The 16270-nt window shown below is 41.8% G+C and overlaps 1 long non-coding RNA gene and 1 pseudogene across 1 annotated transcript in view; one reads left to right on the forward strand and one right to left on the reverse strand.

Annotated features, from left to right (window-relative positions):
* Positions 1 to 16270, forward strand: part of LOC129458502 (uncharacterized) — a 755613-nt gene that overhangs the window by 235025 nt on the left and 504318 nt on the right. The window lies entirely within an intron of this gene.
* On the reverse strand, positions 5391 to 6125 carry LOC129458812 (GRB2-related adapter protein-like; annotated as a pseudogene).

Consider the following 16270-nt stretch of genomic DNA (forward strand, 5'->3'; position numbering starts at 1 on the left):
AGTGTTAGGTACATATATATTTAGGAATGTGATAGTCTCCTATTGGACTAGTCCTTTTATCATCATATAATATCCCTCTTTGTCTTTTTTAACTGTTGTTGACTTAAAATTTGTTTTGTCTGATATAAGAATAGCTACTCCTGCTCACCTTGGTGTCCATTTGCATTTAATATCTTTTTCTACTCACTTACCTTAAGTTTATGTGAGTCCTTATGTGTTAGGTGAGTCTCCTGAAGACAACAGAAACTTGGTTGGTGAATTCTTATTTATTCTGCCAATCTGTATCTTTTAAGTGGCACATTTAGGCCATTTATATTCAATGTTAGTATTGAAATATGAGCTACTATTCTATTCATCATGCCATTTGTTGCCTAAATACCCTTTTTAAAATTGTGTTATTGTTTTATAGGTCCTGTGAGATTTATGCTTTAAGGAGGTTCTATTTTGGTGTATTTTGAGGATTTGTTTCAAGACCTAGAGCTCCTTTTAGCAGTTCATATAGTGCTAGCTTGGTAGTGGTGAATTCTCTAAGCATTTGTTTTTCTGGGAAAAAATGTATCTTTTCTTTGTTTATGAAGCTTAGTTTCACTGGATACACAGTTCTTAGCTGATATTTGTTTTGCTTAAGGAGGCTAAAATGAAGACCCCAATCTCTTCTAGCTTGTAGGTATTCTCCTGAGAAATCTGCTGATACTCTTATAGGTTTTCCTTTATATGTTACCCGATGGTTTTGCCTCTTAGCTCTTAAGATTCTTTTCTTCCTCTTGACTTTAGATAACTTAATGACTATGTGCCTAGGCAATGATGTTTTTGCAATGAATTTCCCAGTTGTTCTTTCAGCTTCTTGTATTTGGATATCTAGATCTCTAGCAAGGCCAGGGAACTTTTCCTTGATTATTCCCTCAAATATATTTTCCAAACTTTTAGATTTCTCTTCTTCCTCAGAAACACCAACTTTTCTTAGGTTTGGATGCTTAACATAGTCCTAAACTACTTGGACCCTTTGTTCATTTTTTAAAATTCTTTTTTCTTTGTCTTTGATGGATTAGTTTAATTTGAAAGCCTGGTCTTTGAGGTCTCAAGTTCTTTCTTCTGCTGTTCGATTCTATTGCTGAGACTTTCCAGTGCATTTTGCATTTTTCTAAGTCTGTCTTTGATTTCTAGAAGTGTGTTTATTTTTTATTTATGTTATCTATTTCTCTGAAGATTTTTCCTTTCATATCCTATATCATGTTTTCAATTTCTTTAAGTTGGACTGCATCTTTCTCTGGTGCCTCCTTGATTAGCTTAATAATCGACCTTCTGAATTCTTTTTCTGCCAATTCTGAGATTTCATCTTGGTTTGGATCCATTGCTGGTGAGCTGGTGTAATTTTGGGGGGTATTAAATAAACTTATTTTGCCATATTACCAGAATTGTTTTGCTGGTTCCTTCTCATTTGGGTAGACTATGTCAGAGGTAAGATCTGGGACTCAAGGGCAGTTCAGATTCTTTTGTCTGTGGGGTGCTTCCTTGATGTCCTGTTCCTAGGGGGACTTCCCTAGGAACGGTGCTTCCTGAGATCCTAACTGTAGTGATTGTTTTTGCTCTTCTGGGTCTAGCCACCCAGGAGAGCTACCAGGCTCTGGGCTGGTACCAGGGAGTGTCTGCAAAGAGTCCTATGATACGAACTGTCTTCAGGTCTTTCAGCTGTGGATGCCAGCACCTGCTCTGGTGGAGGTAGCAGGTGAGTGAAGTGGACCTTTTGAGTGTCCTTGGCTGTATTTTTGTTTAGTGTGCTGGTTTTGTGTTGGTTGGCCTCCAACCAGGAGGTGGCACTTTCAAGAGTGCATTAGCTGTGGTACTATAGGGAGGAAGGAATCTTGGCTAGGGTCACCTAGTTAAGTATTTAGGTTTCTCAGGCAGTGGGCAGGGCCACAGGCTCCCAAGAGATTATGTCCTTTTTCTTTGGCAACCAGGGTGGGTAGAGAAAGACCAGAAGGTGGGGAAAGGGATAGGTGTGTCTGAGCTAAGCCTTTCCTCGGGCGGGGCTTGATGTGGCTGCTGTGGGGGTTGGGGGTGCAGTTCCCAGGCCAATGGAGTTATGTTCCCAGGGGGATTATGGCTGCCTCTGTTGAGTCACACAGGTCGCCAGGGAAGTGGGGGAAAGCTGGCAGTCACAGGCCTCACCCCTCTCCCACACAGCCCGCAGTCCTAAAGGCCGATCTCACCCCAATCCTGCCATGCAACAGCACAGAGTCTATTTCAAGACAGCCAGTGACCAGGGCTGAGAACTTGCCCCAGACCACCAGCCTCCCCACTGAGAAAGCAAGCAGACTAACAGTTTTTTGGAATCTCAGGGAGCCTGCAGCGGCAATCCAGTTCCTTCAAAGGGTCTGTGGATTCTCTCAGTTTTCCTGGTATGTTCCTGTGGTATTTCTTGGAGCAAAAGCTCACAGTGTGAGCCTCCACATGCTGCTCTGTCTGGCTGAATAGAAGCTGAAAGCTACTTCTGCCTCCTGTCTGCCATTTTAATCCTCCTTCATGAAATCTTAATCAAAGTGGAAGTACCTTTTTCTTCCCTGGAACTCTTAAAATACCTTTCTTCTCTCTTGTGCAGCTTCTCTTATTGCACCTTATATATACAGGCATACCCTGGAGATACTGCAGGTTCAGTTCTAGACCACCACAATAAAGGGAGTCACACAGATTTTTTGTTTTCCCAGTGCATATAAAGTTATGTTTACACTATAATGAAACATATTAAGTATGCCGTAGCATTATGTTTAAAATAAATAATGTTCATACCTTAATTTTAAAATAAATTATTGCTTAAAAATGTTAATAATCATTTCAGCCTTCAGCCATTTGTAATCTCTGTTGGTGGAGGGTTTTGCCTATATGTTGATGGCTGCTGACTGATCAGGGTGGTGGTTGCTGAAGGTTGACGTGGCTGTGGCAATTTCTTAAAATAAGACAACAATGAAGTTTGTTGCATCAGTGAACTCTTCCTTTCACTAAAACTTTCTCTGTAGCATGAGATACTGTTTTATAGCATTTTACCTACAGTAGAACTTCTTTCAAATTTGGAGTTAATACTCTCAAACCCTGCCACTGCTTTATCAACTTAGTTTATATAATATTCTAAATCCTTTGTCATCATTTTAACAATGTTAACAGTGTCATCAGGAGCAGATTCCATTTCAAGAAACCACTTTCTTTGCTCATCTATAAGAAACAATTCCTCATCCATTCACATTTTATCATGAGATTGCACTAATCTGGGCACCTTTTCAGGCCCCACTTCAAGTTCTAGTTCTCTTGTTACTTCTTTCATATCTGCAGTTGCTTTCTCCATTAAAGTCTCGAACTCCTCAAAGCCATTCACGAGGGTTGGAATCAACTCTCGCAAACTCCTGTTAATGTTAATATTTTGGCCTCCTCTCATGAATCATGAATGTTATTAAAAGCATCTAGAATGGGTAATACTTTCCAGAAGATTTTCAATTCGCTTTGCCCAGATCCATCAGAAGAATCACTATTTATAGCAGCTATAGCCTTACAAAATGTATTTGTTACATGGTAAAAGTTGGAAGTTGAAATTACCCCTTAATCCATAGGCTGCAGAATGGATGTTGTGTTAGCAGATACAAAAACAACATTAATTTCTATGTATGTCGCTATCAGAGCTCTTGTGTGAACAGATGTATTGTCAATGAGTAGTAATATTTTGAAAGAAATAGTTTTTTCTAAGCAGTAGTTCTCAACGGTGGGCTTAAAATATTCAGTAAATCATGCTGTAAACAGATGTCTTGTTGTCCACGCTTTGTTGTTACGTTTATAAAGCATAGGCAGAGTAGATTTAACATATTGTTTAGGAGCCCTGGGATTTTCAGAATGGCAAATCAGCACTAGCTTCAACTTAAAGTTACCAGCTGCATTAGCCTTGAACAAGAGAGGCAGACTGTCCTTTCAAGCTTTGCAGCCAGGCACTGACTTTTCTTCTCTAGCTGCGATAGTCCTAAATGGCATCTTCTCCCAATATAAGGTGGTTTTATCTATATTATCTATATTGTTTAGAGTAACCACTTTCGTCAATTATTTTAGTTAGGTCTTCTGGATAACTTGCTGCTTCTTCTCCATCAGCACTTGCTGCTTCACCTTGTACTTTTAGATTATGGAGATGGCTTCATTCCTTAAACTTCATGAACCAATCTCTGCTAGCTTCAAACTTTTCTTCTTACCTTCCTCACCTCTCTCAGCCTTCATAGAATTGAAGACAGCTGGGACCTTGCCCTGGATTAGGCTTTGGCATAAGGGAATGTTGTGGCTGGCTTGATCTTCTATCCAGACCATTAAAACTTTCTTTACATCAGCAACAAGGCTGTCTCTTTCTTCTTCATGTGTTCATTGCAGTGGCACTTTTTTTTTTTTTTTGGAAAGAAAATTGGATTTCTGATGGACATCAGAAATGGTTTTACTGTTTCCTTTTGAATACACAGGAGCAGTGAGATTTGCCAGCACTCAGGGCTCCAAAGGTCTTGGGCCAGCTCTGGATGGAGGGAGAGCCCCACATGCCCAGAGCAAGGCCCCCCATTAAGGGGCTGCAGCCACCTCCAGGGGCTCCTCCCTCCACCCACCTGCTACCAAATGCCAGAGGGAGCCTCTTCACCCTCCCTCCCTGCCCACCATCCCCTCAACCATCAGCCTGGCATTCAAAGCCTTTCCAAGTCCCACCTCACTTTTCCCATTCCCAAAGGTGCCCAGGCTCTGGACAGGCCCTGCTCGTATCCCTGATGGTGGCACATTCTCTGGAGGACCCTCCCGTTCTCGGGTAGGGGCAGTGCCCCACCTAGGTAGCTGTCCCATGTGGGATCCTGTAGGATCTCTAAAACCCAGCTCTGGCTCCAACTTTCTGTCTGCCCTGGAGGTTTCTCAGCCTCCTGAGAGCTCTCCTGGGCCCTGGTCTGGGCAGAACCTGGGCCTAAACAAACAAGAGCCAGGGCAGCCAGGGTCTCTGTGTGGCTGGGCCCAGGGCTTGCCCTCAGAGCTCACCTGTCCAACAGGAGAGGAGTGTGCCTCCACCTTCCCTACTGCCCGCTCCTTTTTCAGGGTCTCAGGGCCTCTAGCCCTGTGGTGGGGTGGGGGGTGCTGGGTGCCCCAGGTGGAGCTGAAGTCATGGGGCTGTTGAGGAGTTGGTGTCCACCTGGAGTCTGTCCAGTGAATTTAGATCAACAGGTGTGCAGTCTGTTCTTCCAGGCTGAGCCACCTCCCAACAGCCCAAACAACTCCAGGGGCCTTTTGAGGGAGGGGCGGGCAGGCCCAGTGGGTGGTCAGCCCAAGGTGAACCCACCCACCATGGCCAGGTTTCCTCAGGTTGAGCCTTTAGTGGGGGAAACCTGGGAGTCCTCAACCTTCCTGGCAGATGGGGCCATTGACAAGAGGAGGTGGGTGGGGTCTCCACAGACTCTGCCCTGTGGTGTCACACAGCTGGCAGCCAATGGGAAGCAACCAGCCAGGAAGCCCCAGAGCTACCCTTGCTGGGTACCCTTGCTGGGAAACCTGGGCCATCCCAGTTTGTGCGAAGTGTCCGGAGGCAGTTAGGACCCCATGTTCAGTCCAAGGCGGTCCACTGAGCCCCGTGTGACTCTGACCGGGCTGGGGGTGTCCACGTCCTCTCTGAAACTCAGTTCCTGTAAAATGGCCCATTGGCCAGATCGGCCGCCGGGCTGCTCACAGGTGCACGGGCTGCACGTAACCCCATGGGAAGAAGCCAACGCGCCCGCAGGACCGGCCCCGCCACCAGTGGGGGGTCTGGGCGCTCCAGGACCTCAATGATTTCGCCACGGCGGAAGCTGAGCTGCGAGGGGTCCTGCCTGGGCTGAGAAGTCAAACTGGGCCTGGGCAAAGCAGGCCCCAGGTGACTTGAGCAAGGGCTCCTCGTCGCGCAGGAAGATCTGCTGCTTCTTGGCGATGGTGGTGGTGCGGTAGAAGTCGACCAGCTCGTTGAGGGAGTTGAACTTCTCCTCCCACAGGAAGTACTTCCCCGAGGCCTCGCGCAGCACCTTGAAGTGCTGCACCTGGTCTCCACAGCTAGGGGAAAGGACCCGGGGCGACCTCAGATGGTGGCCGTCCCAGCCTGGCATGGTCCCAGGGGCTCCTGTCTCACTACCACCTGGAACCAGCCTGTCTCAGGGTGGGACCTGGAGTCAGATAAGGTGCAAGTGGGAGAGGCCCCAGTGACCCAGCTCCACATGGGGTCTGGGGAGTCCCATGTGGCAGTGGAACATGGGGTTAAGGGTGTGGGCTCTGAACCGGGCCACTTTCTCACTGTGTGACCTCATGCAAGTCTCTCAACTTCTCTGAACCTCAGTTTCCTCATAATGATAACATCTCCATTATGGATAAGTGCCCAGCGACTGGCATGTTAGCAACGTGAAATGGCTGCCTCCGAGTGTGTCGTGATCAGAGAGCATCTCCTTCACATCTCTTTGCCGTTCCCCTCAGCTTGGACCTTCTCCCTGCTCCCCTGCTCCTCCCAGTCCCCACAGTCCCTTGGAGAGCAAGTCCTAGATTCCTCCTGACTCAGAACAAAGCCTACTGCTATGAGAGGAGCTCAGACCTGTTGGATATCTCACGTCCTCCCCCTCCCATGAACCTTCTGTGGCTTCTGCCTTGGCCTCAGGGTAAACTCTTAACACCTCAGACTCAAGATCTGGCTCTGCAGTGTCACTTTTAATTCCCCTCAAGAACTTTTCCTTTGCATTCACAATTGGGATAACTGTTTGGCAAAAGAGCCCCAGCTTTCAGCCTATCTTAGCTTTTGACATGGCTTCCTCACTAAACTTAATCATTTCTAGCTTTCAATTTAACATAAAAAATGTGAGACTTGTTTTCACTTCAATACTTAGAGACCATTGTAGATTTATTAATTGGCCTAATTTTAATATTATTGTTTCAGGGATTGGGGGGCTCAAGAAGAGAGAAGGAGGGAGATGGGAGAATGATCAGGTGGCAGAGTAGTCAGAACACCCAACATTTATTGATTAAATTTACCATCTTACATGGGCACAGTTCATGGTTCCCCAAAGGAAGAATGACAATAGTAACATCAAGGATTGCTGATCACAGATCACTGTAACAGATATAATAAAAATGAAAAAATTTTAAATATTTTGTGAATTACCAAAATGTGACACAGAGACACAAAGTGAGCATATGCTATTGGAAAAATGGCACCAATAGACCATGGCACCAATAGACTTGCTCAATGCAGAGTTGCCACAACCCTTCAATTTGTAAAAAAAAAAAAATGCAGTATCTACGAAGTACAATAAATGAAACACAATAAAACAAGGCATGCCTGTTGTCATTTATGATCTTATCTAATTCTCTCTAATGAAACACATGTTCCTCAAAGGCAGGGACTATGTGCTGCTTATTTTTCTTTTTTAATCTTCCAGTGACTGTCATAGTAGGTAATCATTACACAGTAGGTGAATTGGATTTTCATTAGCATCTGGATTTCTAATTTTGTAGGAGCATGATCTTTCTTTTGCCAATTTTGAGTTGATTTGAAAAACAAATGTATGCGAAACATCTGGATCCATAACAGCAACATTCGAGTACAAATGGAAGGTCACATGGGAAGAGCAGCCCCTGACCAGAATGCTGGCCAGGGACAGACTGTTTAAATGGACTTGGATTCTGGCTCCTTTGACTTCTTTTCCTTTCCTCTGAAGAGGGGTGAGCTAGAGTACTGTGAGATGTGACTTATTGAACATTACCCTGTGCCTAGCACCTCATTAGCTATTTTACATCATTAGCTTGTTTAATCTTTGTAATCTTTTCATTTAATCTTTGAAGGATACATTATTCCCATTGCATAGTAAACAAAGACATAGCAAAGTCAAATAACTTGTTTAAAATCATATAGTGAACAAAGATTTTGACTCAGATACTGGCTCCAAACTCATGTGCTTGCCCGTTCTACTATGTTGACTCCCAGACTCAAGCTAGAGAATTCTCTCAGCAAGGAATAGCCAAGGAAAACATGCAAGATGCAGCACTGTGCTAAAGATGGAATTTTTTAAAGTCTCTTAAGAATAGAATAGATGGATAGCAAGATGTAGCAATGGGTATTATGTCTGTTGATTCTCACAGCATTTGAGGCAATTTTGATTATCACCAGATCTGGAAGCCACTGCTCTGGTAGACAGAGTGTGAATATGGTAGTTGGAAAACTATGGTTCAAAGCCCATCTCAGCTACTGACCAGTTAAGTGAAGTTTAAGCTAGTTATGCAAATTTTGTCAACTCAGTATTCTCATCTGTAGAATGGAGAACATAATTCCCTCTGGGGTGTTTATTTTAAGAATAGAAAGTAGGAATTAAATGTGATGAAGTGACCATAAAAGAGGAAAAATTTATACCATGATGTTTGAGACACAAGCAATTAGAGCACCCTTTAAACATATTTTTAAGATATCTTCTGTTTTATTTCCTAAAAGTAACCAACTCCAGATGATAAAAGATGTTATTTTAATGCATGTCTAGGGCTGGGCATGGTGGCTCATACCTATAATCCTAGCCCTTTGGGAGGCTGAAGTGGGAGAATTGCTTGAGTTCAGGAGTTTGAGACCAGCCTGGGCAACATATTGAGACCTCATCTCTACAAATAATTGAAAAAATTAGCCAGGCACGGTGGCACACACCTATAGTCCCAGCTTCTCGAGGGGCTGAGCTAGGAGGATTGTTTGGGCCCAGAAGATTGAGACTGCAATGAGCCATGATCATGCCATTGCACTCCAGCCTGGGCAACAGAGTGAGACCCTGGCTTAAATAAATAATAATAATAATAGTAATTCATGTCTATCTTTGTGGAAGAAGCTTTCCTGACCCAACCCTAGGCTTAGTGACTGCCCTTTCCTGGTGTTTCTGGAGCACCCTATGCACACATTCGTCTTTGTTCTGCCTCACCCTATAGTAATAGTATATAAAAGTTTCGTCAAGATGGCCCTGAGGCAGAGCAGGAGGGGTGGCAGTATTCCATTTTTAAAAATAGCAAAGATAAGGCCAGGAGTGGTTGGTTGTTCATGCCTGTAATCCCAGGACTTTGGGAGGCCCGGGCAGGCAGATCACCTGAGGCCAGGAGTTCAGGACCAGCCTGGCCAACATGGTGAAACCCTATCTCTATTCTTGTAAGAATACTCCATCTCTGTTCTTGTAAGAATACAAAAATTAGCTGGGCGTGGTGGTATGCACCTGTAATCTCAGCTACTTGGGAGGCTGAGACAGAAGAATCATTTGAACTCAGGAGGCGGAGGTTGCAGTGAGCCAAGATTGTGCCACTGCACTGTAGCCTGGGCAACAGAGTGAGATTGTGTCTCAAAAAAAAAAAAAAAAAGTAGCAAAAATACTTAATAATTTGCTTGAGACCATGATGTGATTAGTTAGTGGCAGAACTCAGGATCAGATATCAGAGCTAATGCAGCTACACCAGGGAACAGCAACTTAGAAACTTGTCCTGTCCCAAGGAAGAGGTAACAGTCCAGAGGTAGATGAGACTGGGTTTTCTTCTCTTCTCTCTAATGTCCTTTGATTTCTTTACCCTGGTTACATGTTAATGGCTTGGCAGAAACTTCAGAATTGAACTTGTGAGAGACATCACTGTTATTAACCTCTAGGCCATTACAGTAGCTGTCAAAGGTTTTCAAGCCAACATGCAACCTGACCCTTTCTAAATGACTTAGAAGTGACATTTTAATGAGAAAAGAAAGCAGAAGAGGTGGTTTTTTCTAAACAGGAAATTTTTATGGAGAAACTGACACTGAATTTTACTGTCTATCCATAGAGTATGTGTGAGCCCAAGGCTGTTAGCTTCTGTTTGTTACTTCTGCTCCCCTAGTCCCTCATCCACTGGAGCCTCTCCTGAGAAGTCACTTAGAGGCATGCTAAGGAATTATTCCCCTAGCAAGACTTTGCTCATGAGTGCATTTGGGGTAACTAAATTACCAGCTCCAGTCAATCCCCCTTTTCTTTTTTATCTCTGGGCCTGGTCAAAGGAAATCTGTGGGGCACAAATACTAAGCTTTTTAAAAAAGATGTAATTCGCCGGGCGCGGTGGCTCACGCTTGTAATCCCAGCACTTTGGGAGGCTGAGGCGGGCGGATCATGAGGTCAGGAGATCGAGACCACGGTGAAACCCCGTCTCTACTAAAAATACAAAAAAATGAGCCGGGCGTGGTGGCGGGCGCCTGTACTCCCAGCTACTCGGAGAGGCTGAGGCAGGAGAATGGCGTGAACCCGGGAGGCGGAGCTTGCAGCGAGCTGAGATCGCACCACTGCACTCCAGCCTGAGTGAGAGAACAAGACTCCGTCTCAGAAAAAAAAAAAAAAAAAAAAAGATGTAATTCACGTATCGCAAAATTCACTCCTTTAAAGTGTACAATTTAGTAGGCTTTAGTGTACTAACACAGTTGTGGAACCATCACCACTATCTAATTCCAGAACATTTTCCTAACTCCTGAAAGAAACCCATATCCTTTAGCAATCACTCCCCATTTCCTTCTTTCTCAGCCCCTGGCAATCACTAAGCTACTTTCTTTTTCTGCGTATTTGCCTATTTTGAACATTTCCTTAAAATGTATTAAAATGCATAACCTTTGTATCTAGCTTCTTTCACTTACCATAATGTTTTCAAAGTTCAGAAGTTAGAGGAACAGTCTGTAAGACCACTCTTTCTTCTGATACTAATTGCAAGTTTGGGGATTCCCAAGACCATCAAGATAAAACCCCACAAAACTCACTGCAAGCTATTATGCTCATGATTATGGTTTATTACAGCTAAAGGATACAGATTAGAATCAGCCAGAGGAAGGGGTGCATAGAACAGAGTTCAAAAAAGTACCAAAAGCAAAACTGCCAGTTGTTCTTTCCTCATGAGTCATGGACAACATTGGCAAGAATGCTTCATATTCTTGCCAATGCCATTACTTTCCTGGTATCAATATGTGACAGTACCCATGGAATATTGCCAACTAGGGAAGTGCACCAGAGCCTTGGTGTCCAGCTCTTTATTGAAGCTTGATCACGTAAACCTGGCTGGCTGCTCACACAGCTGACTTCAGTCTTCAGACTTTCTGGAAGTCAACTGATACCACATGCCCCAAAGCCCTCACCCTAAATTAGATTGTTAGTATCTGGCTGGCCCAAGGATCCCAGGCAAACAAAGATATTTTATCAGGCAGGACTTTCCAGGTGCCTGGAGATTACCTCCCAGGAGTCAAGGGCAGATGTCAGACCATCCTTTGAGTGAAGTTAAATGGTTTACTACATAAAAGTTCATTCATGTTATATCCTGTATCAGTATTTCTTTCCCTTTTGTGGCTGATTAATATTTCATTGTAGGGATTTACCACATTTTGTTTATCCATTTGTCAGTTGATGAACATTTGGGTTGTTTCAACTTTTTGGCTATGATGAATAATGCTACTGTGAACATTTGTGTACAAGTTTATCTGTAGACATATGTTTTCAATTCTTTTGGATAAATGCTGGATCATATGGTAACTCTTTGTTTAAGGAAGTACCAAACTGTTTCCAAAGTGGTTGTACCATTCTACATTTTCACTAGTAATGTATGAGTGTTTCAGTTCTTCATATTCTTGCCAATGCTGGTTGCTTTAAAAAATTATTATTATTGGCCGGGTGCGGTGGCTCACACCTGTAATCCCAGCACTTTAGGAGGGCAAGACGGGCAGATCATGAGGTCAGGAGATCGAGACCATCCTGGCTAACATGGTGAAAAGCTGTCTCTACTAAAAATACAAAAAATTAGCTGGGCGTGGTGGTGGGCGCCTGTAGTCCCAGCTACTTGGGAGGCTGAGGCAGGAGAATGGCATGAACCCGGAAGGTGGAGCTTGCAGTGAGCTGAGATCATGCCACTGTACTCCAGCCTGGGTGACAGAGCGAGACTCTGTCTCAAAAAAAAAAAAGTATAATTATTATTATTATTATAGCCATCCTAGTGGGAGTGACGTGGTATCTCATTGTAGTTTTGATTTTATTTCCCTAATGAATAGTGATGTTGAACAAAGTTTTACTGCTTATTGTCCATCTGTGCATTTTTGGAGAAATGTCTGTTCAGATACTTTCCCCATTTGAAAATTGGGTCATTTATTTTTTATTGTTGAGTTGTAAGAGTTTGTTATACAGTCTGCAAAGAAGTCCCTTATAAGATATATGATTTGTAAATATTTTCTCTCATTCTATGGGTTGTCTTTTCACATTTTAATAGTGTACTTTAAAATGCAAAAGTTTTAAATTTTGATGAAGTTGAATTTGTCCGTTTTTGTTGTTGTCGTTGTTGCTCGTTTTTCGGTGTCATATTGAAGAAATGCTTTCTTAATCCAAAGTCGTAAAGGTTAATGTTTATGTTTTCCTCTAAGAGTTTCAGAATTTTGACTTTTACATTTAGATGTTTGCTCCAATTTAGTTTTGTATATGGTGTGAGGTAGGGGTCCTACTTTATTCTTTTGCATACAGATAAACATTTGTGTCAGCACCATTTGTTGAAAAGATGGCTCTTTTTCCATTGAATTGCCTTGGCACTCTTGTAAAATAATATTAGTTTACTATAAATTTGAGGTTTTATTTCAAAACTCTCAATTTTATTTCATTGATCTACATGTCTTTCCTTATGTCAGTATCACATTGTCCTAATGATTATAGCTCTCTTTTGTTCTATAATTCTTTTTTTAAATAGTTTTGAAATTAGGGAGTATGAGACCTCAAACTTTGTTTTGTTTTCAAAATTGCTTTGCTTATTCTAGATCTCTTGCAAATTATAGAATTCATTTGTCAATTTCTGCAAAAAAGCCAGCTGGAATTATGGTAGAGATTGCATTAAATCTGTAGATCAGTTAGGGGAATGTTGCCATGTTAACAATACTAGGTCTTTAGTATGTGAACATGGCCTATTTTTCCATTTATTTTGGTCTTCTTTTATTTCTTTTGATTATGTTTTGTAGTTTTTAGTTTATAAATCTTGCACTTCTTCTGTTAATTTATTTGTATTCTCTTCTTTTTGATGTTTTTGTAAATAAAATTGTTTTCCTAATTTTATAGGCAGATTGTTCACTGTGAGTGTGTAGACTATACAATTGACTTTGTGTGTATATCTTGTGTCCTGTAACCTTGCTGTGGTTGTTTATAAGTACTAATAATTTGAGTGTGTTCATGTGTGTGTGTGCATGCATATATATTTCTTAATAGTTTCCACATATAAGAGATAGTTTTATTTTTTTTCAGTCTGGATAACTTTTATTCCTTTTTATTGCCTACTTTCCCTGGCTAGACTCTTCAGTACAGTATTGAATAGAGGTAGCAAGAGTAGACATCCTTGTCATCTTTCCAATATTAGAAGGAAAGCATTCAGTCTTTATTAAGTATAATATTACTTGTGAGTTTTCCTTAGATGACCATCATGAGGTTGAGGAAATACCCCTCTACTCTTAGTTTGCTGTTTGTTTTTATTTCATAAAAGATTGTTGGATTTTGTCAAATATTTTCTCTGCATTGATTATAGTAATCATGTGGTTTTAAATTTTTTATTAATATAGCATATTGCATGGATTGATTTTTATATGTTGAGCTAACTTGGCATTTTTGGGATTTTTCCCATTTGGTCATGGTGTATACTTCCTGAGATACTTGTGAGGTCTTCTGAAATCATAGGCTCCAAGCTCAGTTGGACCAGAAACTCTCCTCAGGACCGCTGAAACTGTCAGTTTTACCGTGCTGTTAAGTATGACAATGGTCTGACTTTACTGCCAGATTGTGTTCAAATTAAAATACCTCCAGCTGAGCTCCTTGAACACAGTTACTATGTACTTTCATCTCTGGGCCCAAATACTGAGTGCAGTATGGCACAAAGTTGACATGCCACCAATGATTTCCAATGAGTTAATTTATACATACATGAATGAGTTTCAAAATAAATTTCACCTCTTTGGAGGGCATCTTCTGTAGTTCTGAGCTGTGGGAAGTTGTGAGGTGTGGTTCTGAAGAAGAAAATGTACTACATGTACAAGTTCTTCACTAAGCATTAATGATAAAATTCTACCTTATGATCATTCGGATTGATTTGAGAGGTAAAAAAAAGCAACTGAATTCAGAAGTTAGCCTTTTTTTGTTTTTAGGATTCTTCATTTTATGGCCATTTTGTATATATCTGATTATGGGATAAAATTTAACCACTATTCTTCCTTTACATAGCTTTTGGTATATTCTCTCAGCTCTGTGTTTGTGAAAATGATGCCAACCTTGACCACATTTCTCCTCAATGACTTGCACTACCCATGGAACACATAAGTGTAATGAGTATTTGTCAAATAAATAAATATACTATAAATACAGGTGAATCAAAACTGAATGGTAAAAAAAAAAAAAAATTGAATCAGTACAGCAGGCTCTTCCTTAGAGGATCTTAATAGTCTGCTACATTTTATGTTTAAGTCAATGACATCTCCTATTTTCATTTCTTCCAGGAAATTATTTAGAAATGATCTCATCTTCCCTTTCTTTCATTCCAAGTTCTGCCCTCACCCTATAGATTCTTTCTCTTTGATGTATAGACCAGGTATCAGTGGCATAGGCATCACCTCAGAGCAGAATCTCAGGCTCCTCCACAGACCTAGTAAATCAAAATCTGTATTTTAGCAAGATTCCCAGGTGATTCTCATGTATAGTAATGTTTGAGAAAAGATGATCTAACATGTTGCCATATGCTTGCTCTACATGCTTGTTTCACTATCAAATAAATCTTGGTATCTATAGGTACAGTTTAATTTGAGATAGCAGAAATCATAGTAGAAAGTTTCATCTCCTATTTAAAAAAATTAAATAAGCAAATAATTATGGAAAACCTATTGGATGGGGGGTAGGTGTTTCTTTATGTGCTGCAAAGAAATGTGTCAACATAGTTGCTCCTTCTAAAAATGTGTTAGGCTGTTTTCACATTGCTATAAAGAAATACCTGTGACTGGGTAATTTATAAGAAAAGGAGTTTAGTTAGCACATGGCTCTGTAGGCTGTACAGGAAGCATGGTGCCAGAATCTGCTTCTGGGGAGGCCTCAGGAAACTTACAATCATGGTGGAAGGTGGAAACAGGAGCAGGTGTTTCATAGCAGAAGCAGGTGCAAAAGAAGGTAGTGGAGGGAGGTGTTACACACTTAAACAATCAGATCTCATGTGTACTCATTCACTAGTGCAAGGACAGCACCAAGCCATGAGGAATCCACCCCCATGACCAAAACACTTTCTATCAGGCTCCACCTCAAACACTGGGGATTATAATTCAACATGAGATTTAGCAGGGACATATATTCAAACTTTATATAAAAAATACCTCAACAGTGGCCCACAAGGGCCCAAAATTCTGTTACAATCATTCTTTTGGATTCTCATTCATTTGTTACATCAGGTGAGACAATGAGATAAACTGCTGTTACATGAATTAGTTTACCATAATTAAGAAAAATTGACATTAAATAGAAGAAAGTCCAATTTTGATGGGGGAAGAAGCAGTAAAAACGTCCTAGAGGGCAGAGACAGCAAAAATGGTGGGGTTGGTTATAGGAACCTGTGGGAACAGTGCAAGGAACTGGGTGTATTAGTTATAGTTCTTCAGAGAAACAGAACCAATAGGATCAACAGAAATGTTTGCGAGAGGATTTATTATGGAAATTGGCTCACACAAATATGGAGGCTGAGAAGTCCCGCCATATGCTATCTGCAAGCTGGAGAACAAAGGAAGCTGATAGCATTGCTCAGTCCAAGTTCAAAGGCCCAAGAACTTGGGGAGCCAATGGTGCGAGTCTTAGAGTCCAAAGGCCAAAGAACCTGGATGTCCAAGAGTAAGAGAAGATGAGTGTCCCCAGCTCCAGAAGACAGGAAAATTCATCTTTCCTCTGACCTTATTGTTTCCTCTGACCTTATCCAGACACTGAACCAATTGTTTGGTGCCTGCCCACACTGGGTGAGGGTTGATCCTCCTTACTCAGGCCACTGATCCTAGTGTCTCTTTTCTGTAAACGCCCTCATAGACATACCCAGAAAGAACGCTTTACCAACTATCTGGGTATCTTTTAATCCTGTCAAGTTGACAGCTAAAATTAACCATCACACTGGGGTTGCTAGAGCAAGAAGGAGCGCTCTGCAGGAGGTGAGAAAAAATCCAGGATATACCCTGCGTATATCACAGTGCTATATCTGTCTAGTCTTGCCTACT

The sequence above is a fragment of the Symphalangus syndactylus genome, chromosome 19 (assembly GCF_028878055.3).
Source record: "Symphalangus syndactylus isolate Jambi chromosome 19, NHGRI_mSymSyn1-v2.1_pri, whole genome shotgun sequence".
In the NCBI taxonomy this organism is placed as follows: Eukaryota; Metazoa; Chordata; class Mammalia; order Primates; family Hylobatidae; genus Symphalangus; species Symphalangus syndactylus.